This window comes from Schistocerca piceifrons, unplaced genomic scaffold (genome assembly GCF_021461385.2).
Source record: "Schistocerca piceifrons isolate TAMUIC-IGC-003096 unplaced genomic scaffold, iqSchPice1.1 HiC_scaffold_618, whole genome shotgun sequence".
Classification (NCBI taxonomy): domain Eukaryota; kingdom Metazoa; phylum Arthropoda; class Insecta; order Orthoptera; family Acrididae; genus Schistocerca; species Schistocerca piceifrons.
Genome location: NW_025728859.1, coordinates 15278 through 35352, shown reverse-complemented (window position 1 = coordinate 35352; position 20075 = coordinate 15278). Strand labels below are relative to the sequence as shown.

At 51.1% G+C, this 20075-nt stretch overlaps 15 non-coding genes across 15 annotated transcripts; all 15 read right to left on the bottom strand.

Annotated features, from left to right (window-relative positions):
* Nucleotides 1-646: 646 nt before the first annotated feature.
* On the bottom strand, nucleotides 647-765 carry LOC124763376. The gene has a single exon (XR_007012661.1). It is a non-coding gene; the product is annotated as a 5S ribosomal RNA (ribosomal RNA).
* A 1181-nt stretch (nucleotides 766-1946) lies between these two features.
* Nucleotides 1947-2065, bottom strand: LOC124763374. The gene has a single exon (XR_007012660.1). It is a non-coding gene; the product is annotated as a 5S ribosomal RNA (ribosomal RNA).
* A 1171-nt stretch (nucleotides 2066-3236) lies between these two features.
* Nucleotides 3237-3355, bottom strand: LOC124763372. The gene has a single exon (XR_007012658.1). It is a non-coding gene; the product is annotated as a 5S ribosomal RNA (ribosomal RNA).
* A 1173-nt stretch (nucleotides 3356-4528) lies between these two features.
* LOC124763371 lies at nucleotides 4529-4647 on the bottom strand. Its single transcript, XR_007012657.1, has one exon. It is a non-coding gene; the product is annotated as a 5S ribosomal RNA (ribosomal RNA).
* A 1183-nt stretch (nucleotides 4648-5830) lies between these two features.
* On the bottom strand, nucleotides 5831-5949 carry LOC124763370. Its single transcript, XR_007012656.1, has one exon. It is a non-coding gene; the product is annotated as a 5S ribosomal RNA (ribosomal RNA).
* A 1173-nt stretch (nucleotides 5950-7122) lies between these two features.
* LOC124763369 lies at nucleotides 7123-7241 on the bottom strand. Its single transcript, XR_007012655.1, has one exon. It is a non-coding gene; the product is annotated as a 5S ribosomal RNA (ribosomal RNA).
* Nucleotides 7242-8424: 1183 nt separating this feature from the next.
* On the bottom strand, nucleotides 8425-8543 carry LOC124763368. The gene has a single exon (XR_007012654.1). It is a non-coding gene; the product is annotated as a 5S ribosomal RNA (ribosomal RNA).
* Nucleotides 8544-9726: 1183 nt separating this feature from the next.
* On the bottom strand, nucleotides 9727-9845 carry LOC124763367. The gene has a single exon (XR_007012653.1). It is a non-coding gene; the product is annotated as a 5S ribosomal RNA (ribosomal RNA).
* Nucleotides 9846-11028: 1183 nt separating this feature from the next.
* On the bottom strand, nucleotides 11029-11147 carry LOC124763366. Its single transcript, XR_007012652.1, has one exon. It is a non-coding gene; the product is annotated as a 5S ribosomal RNA (ribosomal RNA).
* Nucleotides 11148-12426: 1279 nt separating this feature from the next.
* Nucleotides 12427-12545, bottom strand: LOC124763365. The gene has a single exon (XR_007012651.1). It is a non-coding gene; the product is annotated as a 5S ribosomal RNA (ribosomal RNA).
* A 1183-nt stretch (nucleotides 12546-13728) lies between these two features.
* On the bottom strand, nucleotides 13729-13847 carry LOC124763363. Its single transcript, XR_007012650.1, has one exon. It is a non-coding gene; the product is annotated as a 5S ribosomal RNA (ribosomal RNA).
* A 1185-nt stretch (nucleotides 13848-15032) lies between these two features.
* On the bottom strand, nucleotides 15033-15151 carry LOC124763362. Its single transcript, XR_007012649.1, has one exon. It is a non-coding gene; the product is annotated as a 5S ribosomal RNA (ribosomal RNA).
* Nucleotides 15152-16334: 1183 nt separating this feature from the next.
* LOC124763360 lies at nucleotides 16335-16453 on the bottom strand. Its single transcript, XR_007012647.1, has one exon. It is a non-coding gene; the product is annotated as a 5S ribosomal RNA (ribosomal RNA).
* Nucleotides 16454-17635: 1182 nt separating this feature from the next.
* Nucleotides 17636-17754, bottom strand: LOC124763359. The gene has a single exon (XR_007012646.1). It is a non-coding gene; the product is annotated as a 5S ribosomal RNA (ribosomal RNA).
* A 1183-nt stretch (nucleotides 17755-18937) lies between these two features.
* On the bottom strand, nucleotides 18938-19056 carry LOC124763358. Its single transcript, XR_007012645.1, has one exon. It is a non-coding gene; the product is annotated as a 5S ribosomal RNA (ribosomal RNA).
* Between the last annotated feature and the right edge of the window lie 1019 nt (nucleotides 19057-20075).

Below are 20075 nucleotides of genomic sequence, written 5' to 3'. Positions count from 1 at the left end.
GCCGCTGCAGAACGATAGGCGCTATCGTATTTCGGAGCATACCGCCCGATTCGTACTGTTTTGTCGTTTTCAAAGACCTCCTGGCAAACTTGGTTAGCACATTCTCCTTCAAACTGAGTTAGTTGCTGCAGTTTCGTTTCTTACGGCCGTTTAAAATGCTTAAGGAAGTCTCTTTGTCACAACAGAAAGGTGGTATGGAAAGAGGGCTGGCAGGAGTAGCGACTAAAAAGCGAAAAATGAACACAGCCAGAGTTCCCAGGCGCTCACCCTTCCGAGTACTAACGTTGCTGCTTCACTTCGGTGATCGGACGAGAACAGAAGATTTTTCTTCTTCTTCTTCTTCTTCTTTTTTGTTTGTTGTTTCTGTTTATTTACTTTGCGGAATTTAGCACCGCTACAAAACAGTAGGCCCTGACGTATTTCAAAACTCATCTGTCGATTCGTAGTGTGTTGTTATTTCCGAGGCGTTCTAGCAATCTTCTTTCGCGCATTCTTGCTCAAACTGAGTCCATTACTGCAATTTCGTATCTTACGTCTGATACAGTGGTTTAAAATGCTTGTGGAAGCATCTTTGTCAACACCTGAAAGTTAGTATGAAAAGAGGACTGGCAGGTGCAGCGACGTAAAAATGAAAAAAATGAGATAGAGCCAACAGCACCCGGTGTTCCCAGGCGGTCACCCATCCAAGTACTAACCGGGCCCGATGTTGCTTAACTTCGGTGATCGGACGAGAACCGGTGTATTCAACATGGTATGGCCGTTGGCGTCCTTATACTGTAGCCGCGCCACAGAAGAAGCGTTCGCCTCTTCTCCCAACACACGCAATCGCCGCTTTCCGTGGCACATTTGACGCAAAGCATGTCTTTCCACCTCGAAGGTGGCGCGGAGTGCGCGCTCGCCTCGGCGTCTCATAGGCGACTGCCGAACCAAGGTGAGGCGCACAACACAGCTGCTGATGCACCGCCTGTCATTCGTTTGGTGCGTGCGGCCTCCGACACTGGCTGGCGACGCACCTTGTTCCTGTCATCCGGCGCGGGGCTTGCGCGCGGTGTCCTGCTGGACCGACGGAAGCTTTCTCACCTGCCTGACCGCGCGCCGCGCTTCCAGATATTTGCGTAATTTGCGCGGTGCATTCTCGCCTGTCGTGTCGCCTCCCTTCCGTCCCGACTTGTCCCGACTTTGCTCGACTGCCGCTCGCTGCCGCTCGGGTCGCGGTCCATTTGACAGCACAAGCGCGAGAAACGTCTGCGGGAGGACAAATGAATCAATTTATGATTACAAATCGAATTTGGAGCTGTACGCCGCTGCAGAACGATAGGCGCTATCGTATTTCGGAGCATACCGCCCGATTCGTACTGTTTTGTCGTTTTCAAAGACCTCCTGGCAAACTTGGTTAGCACATTCTCCTTCAAACTGAGTTAGTTGCTGCAGTTTCGTTTCTTACGGCCGTTTAAAATGCTTAAGGAAGTCTCTTTGTCACAACAGAAAGGTGGTATGGAAAGAGGGCTGCAGGAGTAGCGACTAAAAAGCGAAAAATGAACACAGCCAGAGTTCCCAGGCGCTCACCCTTCCGAGTACTAACGTTGCTGCTTCACTTCGGTGATCGGACGAGAACAGAAGATTTTTCTTCTTCTTCTTCTTCTTCTTTTTTGTTTGTTTGTTTCTGTTTATTTACTTTGCGGAATTTAGCACCGCTACAAAACAGTAGGCCCTGACGTATTTCAAAACTCATCTGTCGATTCGTAGTGTGTTGTTATTTCCGAGGCGTTCTAGCAATCTTCTTTCGCGCATTCTTGCTCAAACTGAGTCCATTACTGCAATTTCGTATCTTACGTCTGATACAGTGGTTTAAAATGCTTGTGGAAGCATCTTTGTCAACACCTGAAAGTTAGTATGAAAAGAGGACTGGCAGGTGCAGCGACGTAAAAATGAAAAAAATGAGATAGAGCCAACAGCACCCGGTGTTCCCAGGCGGTCACCCATCCAAGTACTAACCGGGCCCGATGTTGCTTAACTTCGGTGATCGGACGAGAACCGGTGTATTCAACATGGTATGGCCGTTGGCGTCCTTATACTGTAGCCGCGCCACAGAAGAAGCGTTCGCCTCTTCTCCCAACACACGCAATCGCCGCTTTCCGTGGCACATTTGACGCAAAGCATGTCTTTCCACCTCGAAGGTGGCGCGGAGTGCGCGCTCGCCTCGGCGTCTCATAGGCGACTGCCGAACCAAGGTGAGGCGCACAACACAGCTGCTGGATGCACCGCCTGTCATTCGTTTGGTGCGTGCGGCCTCCGACACTGGCTGGCGACGCACCTTGTTCCTGTCATCCGGCGCGGGGCTTGCGCGCGGTGTCCTGCTGGACCGACGGAAGCTTTCTCACCTGCCTGACGCGCGCCGCGCTTCCAGATATTTGCGTAATTTGCGCGGTGCATTCTCGCCTGTCGTGTCGCCTCCCTTCTGTCCGACTTTGCTCGACTGCCGCTCGCTGCCGCTCGGGTCGCGGTCCATTTGACAGCACAAGCGCGAGAAACGTCTGCGGGAGGACAAATGAATCAATTTATGATTACAAATCGAATTTGGAGCTGTACGCCGCTGCAGAACGATAGGCGCTATCGTATTTCGGAGCATACCGCCCGATTCGTACTGTTTTGTCGTTTTCAAAGACCTCCTGGCAAACTTGGTTAGCACATTCTCCTTCAAACTGAGTTAGTTGCTGCAGTTTCGTTTCTTACGGCCGTTTAAAATGCTTAAGGAAGTCTCTTTGTCACAACAGAAAGGTGGTATGGAAAGAGGGCTGGCAGGAGTAGCGACTAAAAAGCGAAAAATGAACACAGCCAGAGTTCCCAGGCGCTCACCCTTCCGAGTACTAACGTTGCTGCTTCACTTCGGTGATCGGACGAGAACAGAAGATTTTTCTTCTTCTTCTTCTTCTTCTTTTTTGTTTGTTTGTTTCTGTTTATTTACTTTGCGGAATTTAGCACCGCTACAAAACAGTAGGCCCTGACGTATTTCAAAACTCATCTGTCGATTCGTAGTGTGTTGTTATTTCCGAGGCGTTCTAGCAATCTTCTTTCGCGCATTCTTGCTCAAACTGAGTCCATTACTGCAATTTCGTATCTTACGTCTGATACAGTGGTTTAAAATGCTTGTGGAAGCATCTTTGTCAACACCTGAAAGTTAGTATGAAAAGAGGACTGGCAGGTGCAGCGACGTAAAAATGAAAAAAATGAGATAGAGCCAACAGCACCCGGTGTTCCCAGGCGGTCACCCATCCAAGTACTAACCGGGCCCGATGTTGCTTAACTTCGGTGATCGGACGAGAACCGGTGTATTCAACATGGTATGGCCGTTGGCGTCCTTATACTGTAGCCGCGCCACAGAAGAAGCGTTCGCCTCTTCTCCCAACACACGCAATCGCCGCTTTCCGTGGCACATTTGACGCAAAGCATGTCTTTCCACCTCGAAGGTGGCGCGGAGTGCGCGCTCGCCTCGGCGTCTCATAGGCGACTGCCGAACCAAGGTGAGGCGCACAACACAGCTGCTGGATGCACCGCCTGTCATTCGTTTGGTGCGTGCGGCCTCCGACACTGGCTGGCGACGCACCTTGTTCCTGTCATCCGGCGCGGGGCTTGCGCGCGGTGTCCTGCTGGACCGACGGAAGCTTTCTCACCTGCCTGACGCGCGCCGCGCTTCCAGATATTTGCGTAATTTGCGCGGTGCATTCTCGCCTGTCGTGTCGCCTCCCCTTCTGTCCCGACTTTGCTCGACTGCCGCTCGCTGCCGCTCGGGTCGCGGTCCATTTGACAGCACAAGCGCGAGAAACGTCTGCGGGAGGACAAATGAATCAATTTATGATTACAAATCGAATTTGGAGCTGTACGCCGCTGCAGAACGATAGGCGCTATCGTATTTCGGAGCATACCGCCCGATTCGTACTGTTTTGTCGTTTTCAAAGACCTCCTGGCAAACTTGGTTAGCACATTCTCCTTCAAACTGAGTTAGTTGCTGCAGTTTCGTTTCTTACGGCCGTTTAAAATGCTTAAGGAAGTCTCTTTGTCACAACAGAAAGGTGGTATGGAAAGAGGGCTGGCAGGAGTAGCGACTAAAAAGCGAAAAATGAACACAGCCAGAGTTCCCAGGCGCTCACCCTTCCGAGTACTAACGTTGCTGCTTCACTTCGGTGATCGGACGAGAACAGAAGATTTTTCTTCTTCTTCTTCTTCTTCTTTTTTGTTTGTTTGTTTCTGTTTATTTACTTTGCGGAATTTAGCACCGCTACAAAACAGTAGGCCCTGACGTATTTCAAAACTCATCTGTCGATTCGTAGTGTGTTGTTATTTCCGAGGCGTTCTAGCAATCTTCTTTCGCGCATTCTTGCTCAAACTGAGTCCATTACTGCAATTTCGTATCTTACGTCTGATACAGTGGTTTAAAATGCTTGTGGAAGCATCTTTGTCAACACCTGAAAGTTAGTATGAAAAGAGGACTGGCAGGTGCAGCGACGTAAAAATGAAAAAAATGAGATAGAGCCAACAGCACCCGGTGTTCCCAGGCGGTCACCCATCCAAGTACTAACCGGGCCCGATGTTGCTTAACTTCGGTGATCGGACGAGAACCGGTGTATTCAACATGGTATGGCCGTTGGCGTCCTTATACTGTAGCCGCGCCACAGAAGAAGCGTTCGCCTCTTCTCCCAACACACGCAATCGCCGCTTTCCGTGGCACATTTGACGCAAAGCATGTCTTTCCACCTCGAAGGTGGCGCGGAGTGCGCGCTCGCCTCGGCGTCTCATAGGCGACTGCCGAACCAAGGTGAGGCGCACAACACAGCTGCTGGATGCACCGCCTGTCATTCGTTTGGTGCGTGCGGCCTCCGACACTGGCTGGCGACGCACCTTGTTCCTGTCATCCGGCGCGGGGCTTGCGCGCGGTGTCCTGCTGGACCGACGGAAGCTTTCTCACCTGCCTGACGCGCGCCGCGCTTCCAGATATTTGCGTAATTTGCGCGGTGCATTCTCGCCTGTCGTGTCGCCTCCCCTTCCGTCCCGACTTGTCCCGACTTTGCTCGACTGCCGCTCGCTGCCGCTCGGGTCGCGGTCCATTTGACAGCACAAGCGCGAGAAACGTCTGCGGGAGGACAAATGAATCAATTTATGATTACAAATCGAATTTGGAGCTGTACGCCGCTGCAGAACGATAGGCGCTATCGTATTTCGGAGCATACCGCCCGATTCGTACTGTTTTGTCGTTTTCAAAGACCTCCTGGCAAACTTGGTTAGCACATTCTCCTTCAAACTGAGTTAGTTGCTGCAGTTTCGTTTCTTACGGCCGTTTAAAATGCTTAAGGAAGTCTCTTTGTCACAACAGAAAGGTGGTATGGAAAGAGGGCTGGCAGGAGTAGCGACTAAAAAGCGAAAAATGAACACAGCCAGAGTTCCCAGGCGCTCACCCTTCCGAGTACTAACGTTGCTGCTTCACTTCGGTGATCGGACGAGAACAGAAGATTTTTCTTCTTCTTCTTCTTCTTCTTTTTTGTTTGTTTGTTTCTGTTTATTTACTTTGCGGAATTTAGCACCGCTACAAAACAGTAGGCCCTGACGTATTTCAAAACTCATCTGTCGATTCGTAGTGTGTTGTTATTTCCGAGGCGTTCTAGCAATCTTCTTTCGCGCATTCTTGCTCAAACTGAGTCCATTACTGCAATTTCGTATCTTACGTCTGATACAGTGGTTTAAAATGCTTGTGGAAGCATCTTTGTCAACACCTGAAAGTTAGTATGAAAAGAGGACTGGCAGGTGCAGCGACGTAAAAATGAAAAAAATGAGATAGAGCCAACAGCACCCGGTGTTCCCAGGCGGTCACCCATCCAAGTACTAACCGGGCCCGATGTTGCTTAACTTCGGTGATCGGACGAGAACCGGTGTATTCAACATGGTATGGCCGTTGGCGTCCTTATACTGTAGCCGCGCCACAGAAGAAGCGTTCGCCTCTTCTCCCAACACACGCAATCGCCGCTTTCCGTGGCACATTTGACGCAAAGCATGTCTTTCCACCTCGAAGGTGGCGCGGAGTGCGCGCTCGCCTCGGCGTCTCATAGGCGACTGCCGAACCAAGGTGAGGCGCACAACACAGCTGCTGGATGCACCGCCTGTCATTCGTTTGGTGCGTGCGGCCTCCGACACTGGCTGGCGACGCACCTTGTTCCTGTCATCCGGCGCGGGGCTTGCGCGCGGTGTCCTGCTGGACCGACGGAAGCTTTCTCACCTGCCTGACGCGCGCCGCGCTTCCAGATATTTGCGTAATTTGCGCGGTGCATTCTCGCCTGTCGTGTCGCCTCCCCTTCTGTCCCGACTTTGCTCGACTGCCGCTCGCTGCCGCTCGGGTCGCGGTCCATTTGACAGCACAAGCGCGAGAAACGTCTGCGGGAGGACAAATGAATCAATTTATGATTACAAATCGAATTTGGAGCTGTACGCCGCTGCAGAACGATAGGCGCTATCGTATTTCGGAGCATACCGCCCGATTCGTACTGTTTTGTCGTTTTCAAAGACCTCCTGGCAAACTTGGTTAGCACATTCTCCTTCAAACTGAGTTAGTTGCTGCAGTTTCGTTTCTTACGGCCGTTTAAAATGCTTAAGGAAGTCTCTTTGTCACAACAGAAAGGTGGTATGGAAAGAGGGCTGGCAGGAGTAGCGACTAAAAAGCGAAAAATGAACACAGCCAGAGTTCCCAGGCGCTCACCCTTCCGAGTACTAACGTTGCTGCTTCACTTCGGTGATCGGACGAGAACAGAAGATTTTTCTTCTTCTTCTTCTTCTTCTTTTTTGTTTGTTTGTTTCTGTTTATTTACTTTGCGGAATTTAGCACCGCTACAAAACAGTAGGCCCTGACGTATTTCAAAACTCATCTGTCGATTCGTAGTGTGTTGTTATTTCCGAGGCGTTCTAGCAATCTTCTTTCGCGCATTCTTGCTCAAACTGAGTCCATTACTGCAATTTCGTATCTTACGTCTGATACAGTGGTTTAAAATGCTTGTGGAAGCATCTTTGTCAACACCTGAAAGTTAGTATGAAAAGAGGACTGGCAGGTGCAGCGACGTAAAAATGAAAAAAATGAGATAGAGCCAACAGCACCCGGTGTTCCCAGGCGGTCACCCATCCAAGTACTAACCGGGCCCGATGTTGCTTAACTTCGGTGATCGGACGAGAACCGGTGTATTCAACATGGTATGGCCGTTGGCGTCCTTATACTGTAGCCGCGCCACAGAAGAAGCGTTCGCCTCTTCTCCCAACACACGCAATCGCCGCTTTCCGTGGCACATTTGACGCAAAGCATGTCTTTCCACCTCGAAGGTGGCGCGGAGTGCGCGCTCGCCTCGGCGTCTCATAGGCGACTGCCGAACCAAGGTGAGGCGCACAACACAGCTGCTGGATGCACCGCCTGTCATTCGTTTGGTGCGTGCGGCCTCCGACACTGGCTGGCGACGCACCTTGTTCCTGTCATCCGGCGCGGGGCTTGCGCGCGGTGTCCTGCTGGACCGACGGAAGCTTTCTCACCTGCCTGACGCGCGCCGCGCTTCCAGATATTTGCGTAATTTGCGCGGTGCATTCTCGCCTGTCGTGTCGCCTCCCCTTCCGTCCCGACTTGTCCCGACTTTGCTCGACTGCCGCTCGCTGCCGCTCGGGTCGCGGTCCATTTGACAGCACAAGCGCGAGAAACGTCTGCGGGAGGACAAATGAATCAATTTATGATTACAAATCGAATTTGGAGCTGTACGCCGCTGCAGAACGATAGGCGCTATCGTATTTCGGAGCATACCGCCCGATTCGTACTGTTTTGTCGTTTTCAAAGACCTCCTGGCAAACTTGGTTAGCACATTCTCCTTCAAACTGAGTTAGTTGCTGCAGTTTCGTTTCTTACGGCCGTTTAAAATGCTTAAGGAAGTCTCTTTGTCACAACAGAAAGGTGGTATGGAAAGAGGGCTGGCAGGAGTAGCGACTAAAAAGCGAAAAATGAACACAGCCAGAGTTCCCAGGCGCTCACCCTTCCGAGTACTAACGTTGCTGCTTCACTTCGGTGATCGGACGAGAACAGAAGATTTTTCTTCTTCTTCTTCTTCTTCTTTTTTGTTTGTTTGTTTCTGTTTATTTACTTTGCGGAATTTAGCACCGCTACAAAACAGTAGGCCCTGACGTATTTCAAAACTCATCTGTCGATTCGTAGTGTGTTGTTATTTCCGAGGCGTTCTAGCAATCTTCTTTCGCGCATTCTTGCTCAAACTGAGTCCATTACTGCAATTTCGTATCTTACGTCTGATACAGTGGTTTAAAATGCTTGTGGAAGCATCTTTGTCAACACCTGAAAGTTAGTATGAAAAGAGGACTGGCAGGTGCAGCGACGTAAAAATGAAAAAAATGAGATAGAGCCAACAGCACCCGGTGTTCCCAGGCGGTCACCCATCCAAGTACTAACCGGGCCCGATGTTGCTTAACTTCGGTGATCGGACGAGAACCGGTGTATTCAACATGGTATGGCCGTTGGCGTCCTTATACTGTAGCCGCGCCACAGAAGAAGCGTTCGCCTCTTCTCCCAACACACGCAATCGCCGCTTTCCGTGGCACATTTGACGCAAAGCATGTCTTTCCACCTCGAAGGTGGCGCGGAGTGCGCGCTCGCCTCGGCGTCTCATAGGCGACTGCCGAACCAAGGTGAGGCGCACAACACAGCTGCTGGATGCACCGCCTGTCATTCGTTTGGTGCGTGCGGCCTCCGACACTGGCTGGCGACGCACCTTGTTCCTGTCATCCGGCGCGGGGCTTGCGCGCGGTGTCCTGCTGGACCGACGGAAGCTTTCTCACCTGCCTGACGCGCGCCGCGCTTCCAGATATTTGCGTAATTTGCGCGGTGCATTCTCGCCTGTCGTGTCGCCTCCCCTTCCGTCCCGACTTGTCCCGACTTTGCTCGACTGCCGCTCGCTGCCGCTCGGGTCGCGGTCCATTTGACAGCACAAGCGCGAGAAACGTCTGCGGGAGGACAAATGAATCAATTTATGATTACAAATCGAATTTGGAGCTGTACGCCGCTGCAGAACGATAGGCGCTATCGTATTTCGGAGCATACCGCCCGATTCGTACTGTTTTGTCGTTTTCAAAGACCTCCTGGCAAACTTGGTTAGCACATTCTCCTTCAAACTGAGTTAGTTGCTGCAGTTTCGTTTCTTACGGCCGTTTAAAATGCTTAAGGAAGTCTCTTTGTCACAACAGAAAGGTGGTATGGAAAGAGGGCTGGCAGGAGTAGCGACTAAAAAGCGAAAAATGAACACAGCCAGAGTTCCCAGGCGCTCACCCTTCCGAGTACTAACGTTGCTGCTTCACTTCGGTGATCGGACGAGAACAGAAGATTTTTCTTCTTCTTCTTCTTCTTCTTTTTTGTTTGTTTGTTTCTGTTTATTTACTTTGCGGAATTTAGCACCGCTACAAAACAGTAGGCCCTGACGTATTTCAAAACTCATCTGTCGATTCGTAGTGTGTTGTTATTTCCGAGGCGTTCTAGCAATCTTCTTTCGCGCATTCTTGCTCAAACTGAGTCCATTACTGCAATTTCGTATCTTACGTCTGATACAGTGGTTTAAAATGCTTGTGGAAGCATCTTTGTCAACACCTGAAAGTTAGTATGAAAAGAGGACTGGCAGGTGCAGCGACGTAAAAATGAAAAAAATGAGATAGAGCCAACAGCACCCGGTGTTCCCAGGCGGTCACCCATCCAAGTACTAACCGGGCCCGATGTTGCTTAACTTCGGTGATCGGACGAGAACCGGTGTATTCAACATGGTATGGCCGTTGGCGTCCTTATACTGTAGCCGCGCCACAGAAGAAGCGTTCGCCTCTTCTCCCAACACACGCAATCGCCGCTTTCCGTGGCACATTTGACGCAAAGCATGTCTTTCCACCTCGAAGGTGGCGCGGAGTGCGCGCTCGCCTCGGCGTCTCATAGGCGACTGCCGAACCAAGGTGAGGCGCACAACACAGCTGCTGGATGCACCGCCTGTCATTCGTTTGGTGCGTGCGGCCTCCGACACTGGCTGGCGACGCACCTTGTTCCTGTCATCCGGCGCGGGGCTTGCGCGCGGTGTCCTGCTGGACCGACGGAAGCTTTCTCACCTGCCTGACGCGCGCCGCGCTTCCAGATATTTGCGTAATTTGCGCGGTGCATTCTCGCCTGTCGTGTCGCCTCCCCTTCCGTCCCGACTTGTCCCGACTTTGCTCGACTGCCGCTCGCTGCCGCTCGGGTCGCGGTCCATTTGACAGCACAAGCGCGAGAAACGTCTGCGGGAGGACAAATGAATCAATTTATGATTACAAATCGAATTTGGAGCTGTACGCCGCTGCAGAACGATAGGCGCTATCGTATTTCGGAGCATACCGCCCGATTCGTACTGTTTTGTCGTTTTCAAAGACCTCCTGGCAAACTTGGTTAGCACATTCTCCTTCAAACTGAGTTAGTTGCTGCAGTTTCGTTTCTTACGGCCGTTTAAAATGCTTAAGGAAGTCTCTTTGTCACAACAGAAAGGTGGTATGGAAAGAGGGCTGGCAGGAGTAGCGACTAAAAAGCGAAAAATGAACACAGCCAGAGTTCCCAGGCGCTCACCCTTCCGAGTACTAACGTTGCTGCTTCACTTCGGTGATCGGACGAGAACAGAAGATTTTTCTTCTTCTTCTTCTTCTTCTTTTTTGTTTGTTTGTTTCTGTTTATTTACTTTGCGGAATTTAGCACCGCTACAAAACAGTAGGCCCTGACGTATTTCAAAACTCATCTGTCGATTCGTAGTGTGTTGTTATTTCCGAGGCGTTCTAGCAATCTTCTTTCGCGCATTCTTGCTCAAACTGAGTCCATTACTGCAATTTCGTATCTTACGTCTGATACAGTGGTTTAAAATGCTTGTGGAAGCATCTTTGTCAACACCTGAAAGTTAGTATGAAAAGAGGACTGGCAGGTGCAGCGACGTAAAAATGAAAAAAATGAGATAGAGCCAACAGCACCCGGTGTTCCCAGGCGGTCACCCATCCAAGTACTAACCGGGCCCGATGTTGCTTAACTTCGGTGATCGGACGAGAACCGGTGTATTCAACATGGTATGGCCGTTGGCGTCCTTATACTGTAGCCGCGCCACAGAAGAAGCGTTCGCCTCTTCTCCCAACACACGCAATCGCCGCTTTCCGTGGCACATTTGACGCAAAGCATGTCTTTCCACCTCGAAGGTGGCGCGGAGTGCGCGCTCGCCTCGGCGTCTCATAGGCGACTGCCGAACCAAGGTGAGGCGCACAACACAGCTGCTGGATGCACCGCCTGTCATTCGTTGGTGCGTGCGGCCTCCGACACTGGCTGGCGACGCACCTTGTTCCTGTCATCCGGCGCGGGGCTTGCGCGCGGTGTCCTGCTGGACCGACGGAAGCTTTCTCACCTGCCTGACGCGCGCCGCGCTTCCAGATATTTGCGTAATTTGCGCGGTGCATTCTCGCCTGTCGTGTCGCCTCCCCTTCCGTCCCGACTTGTCCCGACTTTGCTCGACTGCCGCTCGCTGCCGCTCGGGTCGCGGTCCATTTGACAGCACAAGCGCGAGAAACGTCTGCGGGAGGACAAATGAATCAATTTATGATTACAAATCGAATTTGGAGCTGTACGCCGCTGCAGAACGATAGGCGCTATCGTATTTCGGAGCATACCGCCCGATTCGTACTGTTTTGTCGTTTTCAAAGACCTCCTGGCAAACTTGGTTAGCACATTCTCCTTCAAACTGAGTTAGTTGCTGCAGTTTCGTTTCTTACGGCCGTTTAAAATGCTTAAGGAAGTCTCTTTGTCACAACAGAAAGGTGGTATGGAAAGAGGGCTGGCAGGAGTAGCGACTAAAAAGCGAAAAATGAACACAGCCAGAGTTCCCAGGCGCTCACCCTTCCGAGTACTAACGTTGCTGCTTCACTTCGGTGATCGGACGAGAACAGAAGATTTTTCTTCTTCTTCTTCTTTTTTGTTTGTTTGTTTCTGTTTATTTACTTTGCGGAATTTAGCACCGCTACAAAACAGTAGGCCCTGACGTATTTCAAAACTCATCTGTCGATTCGTAGTGTGTTGTTATTTCCGAGGCGTTCTAGCAATCTTCTTTCGCGCATTCTTGCTCAAACTGAGTCCATTACTGCAATTTCGTATCTTACGTCTGATACAGTGGTTTAAAATGCTTGTGGAAGCATCTTTGTCAACACCTGAAAGTTAGTATGAAAAGAGGACTGGCAGGTGCAGCGACGTAAAAATGAAAAAAATGAGATAGAGCCAACAGCACCTTTTTTTTTTTTTTTTTTTTTTTTTTTTTTCTTTTTTTGAACGGTGGTATGGAAAGAGGGCGGTATAAAAAAAAAAGGTAAATGAAAGGGAGCCAACAGCACCCGGTGTTCCCAGGCGGTCACCCATCCAAGTACTAACCGGGCCCGATGTTGCTTAACTTCGGTGATCGGACGAGAACCGGTGTATTCAACATGGTATGGCCGTTGGCGTCCTTATACTGTAGCCGCGCCACAGAAGAAGCGTTCGCCTCTTCTCCCAACACACGCAATCGCCGCTTTCCGTGGCACATTTGACGCAAAGCATGTCTTTCCACCTCGAAGGTGGCGCGGAGTGCGCGCTCGCCTCGGCGTCTCATAGGCGACTGCCGAACCAAGGTGAGGCGCACAACACAGCTGCTGGATGCACCGCCTGTCATTCGTTTGGTGCGTGCGGCCTCCGACACTGGCTGGCGACGCACCTTGTTCCTGTCATCCGGCGCGGGGCTTGCGCGCGGTGTCCTGCTGGACCGACGGAAGCTTTCTCACCTGCCTGACGCGCGCCGCGCTTCCAGATATTTGCGTAATTTGCGCGGTGCATTCTCGCCTGTCGTGTCGCCTCCCCTTCCGTCCCGACTTGTCCCGACTTTGCTCGACTGCCGCTCGCTGCCGCTCGGGTCGCGGTCCATTTGACAGCACAAGCGCGAGAAACGTCTGCGGGAGGACAAATGAATCAATTTATGATTACAAATCGAATTTGGAGCTGTACGCCGCTGCAGAACGATAGGCGCTATCGTATTTCGGAGCATACCGCCCGATTCGTACTGTTTTGTCGTTTTCAAAGACCTCCTGGCAAACTTGGTTAGCACATTCTCCTTCAAACTGAGTTAGTTGCTGCAGTTTCGTTTCTTACGGCCGTTTAAAATGCTTAAGGAAGTCTCTTTGTCACAACAGAAAGGTGGTATGGAAAGAGGGCTGGCAGGAGTAGCGACTAAAAAGCGAAAAATGAACACAGCCAGAGTTCCCAGGCGCTCACCCTTCCGAGTACTAACGTTGCTGCTTCACTTCGGTGATCGGACGAGAACAGAAGATTTTTCTTCTTCTTCTTCTTCTTCTTTTTTGTTTGTTTGTTTCTGTTTATTTACTTTGCGGAATTTAGCACCGCTACAAAACAGTAGGCCCTGACGTATTTCAAAACTCATCTGTCGATTCGTAGTGTGTTGTTATTTCCGAGGCGTTCTAGCAATCTTCTTTCGCGCATTCTTGCTCAAACTGAGTCCATTACTGCAATTTCGTATCTTACGTCTGATACAGTGGTTTAAAATGCTTGTGGAAGCATCTTTGTCAACACCTGAAAGTTAGTATGAAAAGAGGACTGGCAGGTGCAGCGACGTAAAAATGAAAAAAATGAGATAGAGCCAACAGCACCCGGTGTTCCCAGGCGGTCACCCATCCAAGTACTAACCGGGCCCGATGTTGCTTAACTTCGGTGATCGGACGAGAACCGGTGTATTCAACATGGTATGGCCGTTGGCGTCCTTATACTGTAGCCGCGCCACAGAAGAAGCGTTCGCCTCTTCTCCCAACACACGCAATCGCCGCTTTCCGTGGCACATTTGACGCAAAGCATGTCTTTCCACCTCGAAGGTGGCGCGGAGTGCGCGCTCGCCTCGGCGTCTCATAGGCGACTGCCGAACCAAGGTGAGGCGCACAACACAGCTGCTGGATGCACCGCCTGTCATTCGTTGGTGCGTGCGGCCTCCGACACTGGCTGGCGACGCACCTTGTTCCTGTCATCCGGCGCGGGGCTTGCGCGCGGTGTCCTGCTGGACCGACGGAAGCTTTCTCACCTGCCTGACGCGCGCCGCGCTTCCAGATATTTGCGTAATTTGCGCGGTGCATTCTCGCCTGTCGTGTCGCCTCCCCTTCCGTCCCGACTTGTCCCGACTTTGCTCGACTGCCGCTCGCTGCCGCTCGGGTCGCGGTCCATTTGACAGCACAAGCGCGAGAAACGTCTGCGGGAGGACAAATGAATCAATTTATGATTACAAATCGAATTTGGAGCTGTACGCCGCTGCAGAACGATAGGCGCTATCGTATTTCGGAGCATACCGCCCGATTCGTACTGTTTTGTCGTTTTCAAAGACCTCCTGGCAAACTTGGTTAGCACATTCTCCTTCAAACTGAGTTAGTTGCTGCAGTTTCGTTTCTTACGGCCGTTTAAAATGCTTAAGGAAGTCTCTTTGTCACAACAGAAAGGTGGTATGGAAAGAGGGCTGGCAGGAGTAGCGACTAAAAAGCGAAAAATGAACACAGCCAGAGTTCCCAGGCGCTCACCCTTCCGAGTACTAACGTTGCTGCTTCACTTCGGTGATCGGACGAGAACAGAAGATTTTTCTTCTTCTTCTTCTTCTTCTTCTTTTTTGTTTGTTTGTTTCTGTTTATTTACTTTGCGGAATTTAGCACCGCTACAAAACAGTAGGCCCTGACGTATTTCAAAACTCATCTGTCGATTCGTAGTGTGTTGTTATTTCCGAGGCGTTCTAGCAATCTTCTTTCGCGCATTCTTGCTCAAACTGAGTCCATTACTGCAATTTCGTATCTTACGTCTGATACAGTGGTTTAAAATGCTTGTGGAAGCATCTTTGTCAACACCTGAAAGTTAGTATGAAAAGAGGACTGGCAGGTGCAGCGACGTAAAAATGAAAAAAATGAGATAGAGCCAACAGCACCCGGTGTTCCCAGGCGGTCACCCATCCAAGTACTAACCGGGCCCGATGTTGCTTAACTTCGGTGATCGGACGAGAACCGGTGTATTCAACATGGTATGGCCGTTGGCGTCCTTATACTGTAGCCGCGCCACAGAAGAAGCGTTCGCCTCTTCTCCCAACACACGCAATCGCCGCTTTCCGTGGCACATTTGACGCAAAGCATGTCTTTCCACCTCGAAGGTGGCGCGGAGTGCGCGCTCGCCTCGGCGTCTCATAGGCGACTGCCGAACCAAGGTGAGGCGCACAACACAGCTGCTGGATGCACCGCCTGTCATTCGTTTGGTGCGTGCGGCCTCCGACACTGGCTGGCGACGCACCTTGTTCCTGTCATCCGGCGCGGGGCTTGCGCGCGGTGTCCTGCTGGACCGACGGAAGCTTTCTCACCTGCCTGACGCGCGCCGCGCTTCCAGATATTTGCGTAATTTGCGCGGTGCATTCTCGCCTGTCGTGTCGCCTCCCCTTCCGTCCCGACTTGTCCCGACTTTGCTCGACTGCCGCTCGCTGCCGCTCGGGTCGCGGTCCATTTGACAGCACAAGCGCGAGAAACGTCTGCGGGAGGACAAATGAATCAATTTATGATTACAAATCGAATTTGGAGCTGTACGCCGCTGCAGAACGATAGGCGCTATCGTATTTCGGAGCATACCGCCCGATTCGTACTGTTTTGTCGTTTTCAAAGACCTCCTGGCAAACTTGGTTAGCACATTCTCCTTCAAACTGAGTTAGTTGCTGCAGTTTCGTTTCTTACGGCCGTTTAAAATGCTTAAGGAAGTCTCTTTGTCACAACAGAAAGGTGGTATGGAAAGAGGGCTGGCAGGAGTAGCGACTAAAAAGCGAAAAATGAACACAGCCAGAGTTCCCAGGCGCTCACCCTTCCGAGTACTAACGTTGCTGCTTCACTTCGGTGATCGGACGAGAACAGAAGATTTTTCTTCTTCTTCTTCTTCTTCTTTTTTGTTTGTTTGTTTCTGTTTATTTACTTTGCGGAATTTAGCACCGCTACAAAACAGTAGGCCCTGACGTATTTCAAAACTCATCTGTCGATTCGTAGTGTGTTGTTATTTCCGAGGCGTTCTAGCAATCTTCTTTCGCGCATTCTTGCTCAAACTGAGTCCATTACTGCAATTTCGTATCTTACGTCTGATACAGTGGTTTAAAATGCTTGTGGAAGCATCTTTGTCAACACCTGAAAGTTAGTATGAAAAGAGGACTGGCAGGTGCAGCGACGTAAAAATGAAAAAAATGAGATAGAGCCAACAGCACCCGGTGTTCCCAGGCGGTCACCCATCCAAGTACTAACCGGGCCCGATGTTGCTTAACTTCGGTGATCGGACGAGAACCGGTGTATTCAACATGGTATGGCCGTTGGCGTCCTTATACTGTAGCCGCGCCACAGAAGAAGCGTTCGCCTCTTCTCCCAACACACGCAATCGCCGCTTTCCGTGGCACATTTGACGCAAAGCATGTCTTTCCACCTCGAAGGTGGCGCGGAGTGCGCGCTCGCCTCGGCGTCTCATAGGCGACTGCCGAACCAAGGTGAGGCGCACAACACAGCTGCTGGATGCACCGCCTGTCATTCGTTGGTGCGTGCGGCCTCCGACACTGGCTGGCGACGCACCTTGTTCCTGTCATCCGGCGCGGGGCTTGCGCGCGGTGTCCTGCTGGACCGACGGAAGCTTTCTCACCTGCCTGACGCGCGCCGCGCTTCCAGATATTTGCGTAATTTGCGCGGTGCATTCTCGCCTGTCGTGTCGCCTCCCCTTCCGTCCCGACTTGTCCCGACTTTGCTCGACTGCCGCTCGCTGCCGCTCGGGTCGCGGTCCATTTGACAGCACAAGCGCGAGAAACGTCTGCGGGAGGACAAATGAATCAATTTATGATTACAAATCGAATTTGGAGCTGTACGCCGCTGCAGAACGATAGGCGCTATCGTATTTCGGAGCATACCGCCCGATTCGTACTGTTTTGTCGTTTTCAAAGACCTCCTGGCAAACTTGGTTAGCACATTCTCCTTCAAACTGAGTTAGTTGCTGCAGTTTCGTTTCTTACGGCCGTTTAAAATGCTTAAGGAAGTCTCTTTGTCACAACAGAAAGGTGGTATGGAAAGAGGGCTGGCAGGAGTAGCGACTAAAAAGCGAAAAATGAACACAGCCAGAGTTCCCAGGCGCTCACCCTTCCGAGTACTAACGTTGCTGCTTCACTTCGGTGATCGGACGAGAACAGAAGATTTTTCTTCTTCTTCTTCTTCTTCTTTTTTGTTTGTTTGTTTCTGTTTATTTACTTTGCGGAATTTAGCACCGCTACAAAACAGTAGGCCCTGACGTATTTCAAAACTCATCTGTCTATTCGTAGTGTGTTGTTATTTCCGAGGCGTTCTAGCAATCTTCTTTCGCGCATTCTTGCTCAAACTGAGTCCATTACTGCAATTTCGTATCTTACGTCTGATACAGTGGTTTAAAATGCTTGTGGAAGCATCTTTGTCAACACCTGAAAGTTAGTATGAAAAGAGGACTGGCAGGTGCAGCGACGTAAAAATGAAAAAAATGAGATAGAGCCAACAGCACCCGGTGTTCCCAGGCGGTCACCCATCCAAGTACTAACCGGGCCCGATGTTGCTTAACTTCGGTGATCGGACGAGAACCGGTGTATTCAACATGGTATGGCCGTTGGCGTCCTTATACTGTAGCCGCGCCACAGAAGAAGCGTTCGCCTCTTCTCCCAACACACGCAATCGCCGCTTTCCGTGGCACATTTGACGCAAAGCATGTCTTTCCACCTCGAAGGTGGCGCGGAGTGCGCGCTCGCCTCGGCGTCTCATAGGCGACTGCCGAACCAAGGTGAGGCGCACAACACAGCTGCTGGATGCACCGCCTGTCATTCGTTTGGTGCGTGCGGCCTCCGACACTGGCTGGCGACGCACCTTGTTCCTGTCATCCGGCGCGGGGCTTGCGCGCGGTGTCCTGCTGGACCGACGGAAGCTTTCTCACCTGCCTGACGCGCGCCGCGCTTCCAGATATTTGCGTAATTTGCGCGGTGCATTCTCGCCTGTCGTGTCGCCTCCCCTTCCGTCCCGACTTGTCCCGACTTTGCTCGACTGCCGCTCGCTGCCGCTCGGGTCGCGGTCCATTTGACAGCACAAGCGCGAGAAACGTCTGCGGGAGGACAAATGAATCAATTTATGATTACAAATCGAATTTGGAGCTGTACGCCGCTGCAGAACGATAGGCGCTATCGTATTTCGGAGCATACCGCCCGATTCGTACTGTTTTGTCGTTTTCAAAGACCTCCTGGCAAACTTGGTTAGCACATTCTCCTTCAAACTGAGTTAGTTGCTGCAGTTTCGTTTCTTACGGCCGTTTAAAATGCTTAAGGAAGTCTCTTTGTCACAACAGAAAGGTGGTATGGAAAGAGGGCTGGCAGGAGTAGCGACTAAAAAGCGAAAAATGAACACAGCCAGAGTTCCCAGGCGCTCACCCTTCCGAGTACTAACGTTGCTGCTTCACTTCGGTGATCGGACGAGAACAGAAGATTTTTCTTCTTCTTCTTCTTCTTCTTTTTTGTTTGTTTGTTTCTGTTTATTTACTTTGCGGAATTTAGCACCGCTACAAAACAGTAGGCCCTGACGTATTTCAAAACTCATCTGTCTATTCGTAGTGTGTTGTTATTTCCGAGGCGTTCTAGCAATCTTCTTTCGCGCATTCTTGCTCAAACTGAGTCCATTACTGCAATTTCGTATCTTACGTCTGATACAGTGGTTTAAAATGCTTGTGGAAGCATCTTTGTCAACACCTGAAAGTTAGTATGAAAAGAGGACTGGCAGGTGCAGCGACGTAAAAATGAAAAAAATGAGATAGAGCCAACAGCACCCGGTGTTCCCAGGCGGTCACCCATCCAAGTACTAACCGGGCCCGATGTTGCTTAACTTCGGTGATCGGACGAGAACCGGTGTATTCAACATGGTATGGCCGTTGGCGTCCTTATACTGTAGCCGCGCCACAGAAGAAGCGTTCGCCTCTTCTCCCAACACACGCAATCGCCGCTTTCCGTGGCACATTTGACGCAAAGCATGTCTTTCCACCTCGAAGGTGGCGCGGAGTGCGCGCTCGCCTCGGCGTCTCATAGGCGACTGCCGAACCAAGGTGAGGCGCACAACACAGCTGCTGGATGCACCGCCTGTCATTCGTTTGGTGCGTGCGGCCTCCGACACTGGCTGGCGACGCACCTTGTTCCTGTCATCCGGCGCGGGGCTTGCGCGCGGTGTCCTGCTGGACCGACGGAAGCTTTCTCACCTGCCTGACGCGCGCCGCGCTTCCAGATATTTGCGTAATTTGCGCGGTGCATTCTCGCCTGTCGTGTCGCCTCCCCTTCCGTCCCGACTTGTCCCGACTTTGCTCGACTGCCGCTCGCTGCCGCTCGGGTCGCGGTCCATTTGACAGCACAAGCGCGAGAAACGTCTGCGGGAGGACAAATGAATCAATTTATGATTACAAATCGAATTTGGAGCTGTACGCCGCTGCAGAACGATAGGCGCTATCGTATTTCGGAGCATACCGCCCGATTCGTACTGTTTTGTCGTTTTCAAAGACCTCCTGGCAAACTTGGTTAGCACATTCTCCTTCAAACTGAGTTAGTTGCTGCAGTTTCGTTTCTTACGGCCGTTTAAAATGCTTAAGGAAGTCTCTTTGTCACAACAGAAAGGTGGTATGGAAAGAGGGCTGGCAGGAGTAGCGACTAAAAAGCGAAAAATGAACACAGCCAGAGTTCCCAGGCGCTCACCCTTCCGAGTACTAACGTTGCTGCTTCACTTCGGTGATCGGACGAGAACAGAAGATTTTTCTTCTTCTTCTTCTTCTTCTTTTTTGTTTGTTTGTTTCTGTTTATTTACTTTGCGGAATTTAGCACCGCTACAAAACAGTAGGCCCTGACGTATTTCAAAACTCATCTGTCGATTCGTAGTGTGTTGTTATTTCCGAGGCGTTCTAGCAATCTTCT